We start from the raw sequence: 4729 nt of genomic DNA on the forward strand, positions 1-4729 counted from the left end.
GGCGAAAGGGAGAGGGAGGTTTAACACATTCATCATTTAACAAAATGACAAAATAAAATATTGAAATTAATTATTCAATTAATAATATCATGTTGATGAGATGCACATGATTAGGCAAAATATATTAGGTACTATTCTGGAATTGTTTTTCTTAAACCTGTTTTTGTTTTTAGAATTTGGAGTTGAAAATTTTAGTGGTTCTACACTTATCTTGTGAACATTCACAAAAAAACAAATGTTTTTCAAACTTCAAATTTGAGTTTTCTGAAATTGGAGCATGGTAACACAAAGGCCATGGGAGCAGCAGCTATTCACCCTCATTCACGTATATCACTCGACGACGACCGCTAAACGCTGGAGCTCCGTCTGTGAGCCGTCCAGTGCAAGCTGGCCAACGCGGAGGAAAGGAGCCAGACAAACGGTGGTGACTGCATCAAGAGCTGGATGGAGAAGCTCAAGGCAGTCGCCTACGAGGCCGACGATGTACTCGTCGACTTCCAGTATGAGGCACTGCGCCGCGAAGCCCAGATCGGCAAGTCCACTTCCTGCAAAGTACTCGGCTACGTCACACACCATAGCCCGCTGCTCTTCCGTTTTGCCATGAGCAGGAAGCTCAAGGGAGTCCTTGATAAGATCAGGGAGCTAGTTGAGGAGATGAATATGTTTGGTCTTGAGAATTCTATCCATCGTCAGGAGCCGCAACTTCCTTGGCGGCAGACTCTCTCCAAACTGGATGAGTCTACCGACATCTTTGGAAGAGATGATGACAAGGAGAGGGTGGTTAAGCTGCTGCTAGAGCAGCAACATCAACAGAAGGTTCATGTGCTTCCTATCTTTGGTATGGGAGGTCTTGGCAAGACAACACTTGCTAAGATGGTGTACAACGACCAAAAGGTCCAGCAGCATTTCCAGTTGAAGATGTGGCACTGCGTGTCAGACAATTTTGATGTTTCCGCTATTTTGAAATCCATCATTAAATTGGCTAATGGAACTTGTGACCAGGCTGACAGCATCCAAATATTGCAAAAGAAACTTGATGAAGTCATTGGCCGCAAACGATTTTTTCTTATTCTCGATGATGTATGGAATGATGAGAAGAGGATGTGGGAAGATGAATTGAAGCCACTATTGTGTTGTGTTGGTGGACAAGGAAGCGTTATTGTGGTCACATGTCGAAGCAAGCAAGTGGCCTCTATAATGGCCACTGTTAAGCCCCATGAACTAGCATTTCTGAGTGAAGAAGATTCATGGGAATTGTTTTCAAACAAGAATTTAGCAATGGTGTAGAGGAGCAAGCAGAGTTAGTCACCACAGGAAGACGTATTGTCAATAAATGCGGGGGGTTGCCTCTTGCTCTGAAGACAATGGGTGGATTGCTAAGTTCGAAGCAACATGTAGAGGAATGGAAGACCGTCGAAGGAAGTAACATTGGGGATAATGTTGGGGGCAGGCATGAGGTCATGCCCATACTAAAGTTAAGCTACAACCACTTGTCATCTGAAATGAAGCAATGTTTTGCATTCTGCGCAGTTTTTCCCAAGGATTATGAGATGCAAAAGGATACGTTGATCCAACTATGGATGGAAAATGGCTTTATTAAAGAAGAGGCGACAATTGATTTAACACAAAAAGGAGAATGCATTTTCCATGAATTGGTTTGGACGTCCTTTCTGTAAGATATGAAAGTTGTAGACAATTATTCCTCGGGATATGAGACAGTAGTATGTAAAATGCATGACTTAATGCATGATTTAGCAAGAAGTGTTAGCAATGAATGTGCCACCATAGAAGAATTGATTGAACAAAAAGCATTGGTAAAAAATGTCTGCCACGTGCAAATGTCAACGGATAATTTTGAAAATACCTATGGTTTGTTCGATGGCAACACATCTCCCCGCACTTTGTTAGCTCCTTCATTGATGTATCAGGAATTTAAACGTCTACCACATGTATGATTACGAGCATTGCATTGGCAGGGTTTGTCTCGCACCAGTTTCAAGTTCGTAAATGCAAGACATGTATGGTATCTTGACCTCTCCAATTGTGACGTCAATGCTAGATTGCTAGATTCAGTATGTCTATTGTATAACCTGCAAATGTTGAGGCTGAATCATTGCACTGAGCTACAACAGTTACCAGAAGAAATGATGATAAGCCTGAGAAAGCTCATACATCTTTATATTTTTTGATGTGATAAGTTGGACCGGATGCCTTGAAACATTGGCCAGCTGAACAACCTTCTCACACTAACAAGATTTGTTGTGGATACTAGAGAGGGTTGTGGTATTGAGGAACTCAAAGACTTGCGCCACCTTAGCAACATGTTGGAACTATACAACTTGAGAAAAATAAAGAGTGCAATGCATGCAAAAGAAGCCAATCTCCAGCATAAGCAAAATCTGAGTGAGTTGTTGTTCAGTTGGGGCCTTGATATATTTGACAGGACCGAAAATGAGGCATGTAATGAGGAAGAAGTGTTCCAGCATCTAGAACCTCATAGCAAGATCGAAATTTTTGAGTTGCATGGATATGGTGGCCCAGAAATACCACGATGGATGAGAGACCCTCAGATGTTTCAGTGCTTAAGGAAACTCGCAATTGCCAACTGGACAAGGTGTAAGAATATACCTGTAGTATGTCTCTCATCATCACTGGAGTACTTATGCTTACACAACATGGGTAAACTGAAGACATTGTGTGATAACCTTTGCATAGAAGGTGGAGGACGCAGGACCCGTCTACAAATTTTCCCAAAGCTGAAGGAGATGGTCTTGGTAAACCTATGTAGTCTAGAAGGATGGGCAGAAAACAGTGCGAGGGTGGCCATTGATAGCTCATTAATATTCCCGGTTCTCGAGAAGCTAGTAATCGACAGATGCCCGAAGCTTGCAAGTTTTCCACTGAGCCATGTTCTCAAAGACCTGAAGTTAGAAGGATCTTAGTTGGGAGTGGAGTGTGTGTGTGGGATATTCCAAGGTTGCCTACATCCCTTGAAATTTTGTGGATTCAATGCTTCAGAGGTTTGGTGGTGCTGCCTTCGAACCTTGGAGATCTGGCAAAGTTGAGGGAGCTACAGGTACATAGATGCAGGAGCCTGAAAGGGTTGCCTGGCGGGATGGATGGCCTCACTTCTCTTCGGAAATTGAAGATCTCTTATTGTGCAGCGGTAGAGGAATTCCCGAATGGTCTCCTTCAATGGTTGCTAGCCCTTGACCGCCTAATCATAGGAGGCTCCCCCGAGTTGCAAAGACGATGCAGAGAAGGTGGGGAGTATTTCCACCACTTCGTCCCTATCCCAGATAAATACATCCCAGCAGAATCAGAATCGGCATAATTAGAACCGAAATCAGAATTTAGAAATGGAGCACCAGAATCAGAATCCAGCGAAAAGTGGTTTCTAAAAAGGCTCCTCCCCTGTTGTGTTCACTCGAAGTCTGACTATGAGTCTGACAATAACTGAGGTGTGTATGCCACAAGTCCTTTCCTTGTGCTATTATGGTTTATTATCGCTCCTCAGTACATGTAATATAAGTAACTCCCCACTGTTTTTCTATTTTGATTACTTATCTGCTATTTTCCTTAAGCAGGATAACCAGAAGTATGGTTCCAGCAGTGACCGTTGGTTCCTCCTCAGTGTTAGAATATAAGTTGAGTTTAAATATAAAGATAAGGAGTAGAGATCATGTATTATTTGTCTTGTACTCCAAGCCTCCACCCCCTCCAACTTGTCACGCCCAATATGCGACCCTATCCAAAAAAAACTCGAAGGTCCCACCAAGGATAGACCCGCATATTGAAACACTTTTGCAAGGTGGATATCATTACATCAACATTACAAAATTGTCACATCCTAGCTAGTTCATGCATTAGAGTGTTGCATCATGTCCATTTTTCTCAACAGAAACTTGAAATGGGGATGACAGAACCCCCAGCCCCCTCTGAAACCAACTAGGGTTTACTAAAAATATTTTCAATGAACCTGAAATGCCCTTCTAAAATGTCCATCATTTTTGTCTTGGTTTAGAACCCCTGCCAAAAGTGGTGCACAATTTTCTAGGTCATCCTAAGGTCTTTGAATTAAATCATAAGTATTTGAGTTTGGGCATTTAAATTATATAAATTATTTTAAATGCTCAAATAATCCCAAACTAAAATGTTCCATGCTGGATATATCCCAGTTAGTGGCCATGAGCAGTTTGGGAAATTTTGGAGTTGTTTAGGTATTTTTAGTAAGTCCACAAAGTTACAGAATAATTAAAAAAGATAAATAAGAGAGAGAGAGAGAGAGTGAACTAACCTGGCAGCCCGCCTAGCCAGCCCACCAGCCGGCCCAGCCCAGCAGCCGCTCCAGCGAGCTGCTTGCCTTCGCCAGGCAGGCAGGCAGGTGCTCGACGGCGACGCCAGCGCGCGCCACGCAGCTGCCCGCCGTCCTGCTTCACCCCCTCGCCTCTCTGCTAGCCTGGATGAGCTCCACGTCGTGCTTCGAACCCTGTGGACACACCCATTCGCCCCCAGCTCCTCTCCCTCGCTCTCCCGCACCATGGCCGACGCCACCGCAGCCGCACCCTCGCCGTAGTCGCGCTCTCCATCATCCCCGCGCCGCGCCACCGTGTCCAGGAGCTCCGCCGCCCTCCTATCCTTCGAGCTAGTCGAGCCCCGAGCGCTCGCGTGCCCCGAAGCCACTGCACTGACCTCGCCGACTCCGCCGTCACCGGAGATCCCCTTCGCC

At 44.6% G+C, this 4729-nt stretch overlaps 1 pseudogene; it reads left to right on the forward strand.

Annotated features, from left to right (window-relative positions):
• The first annotated feature begins 294 nt into the window (after positions 1-294).
• On the forward strand, positions 295-3460 carry LOC123157584 (putative disease resistance protein RGA3; annotated as a pseudogene).
• The last annotated feature ends 1269 nt before the right edge of the window (positions 3461-4729 follow it).

This window comes from Triticum aestivum, chromosome 7B (genome assembly GCF_018294505.1).
Source record: "Triticum aestivum cultivar Chinese Spring chromosome 7B, IWGSC CS RefSeq v2.1, whole genome shotgun sequence".
In the NCBI taxonomy this organism is placed as follows: Eukaryota; Viridiplantae; Streptophyta; class Magnoliopsida; order Poales; family Poaceae; genus Triticum; species Triticum aestivum.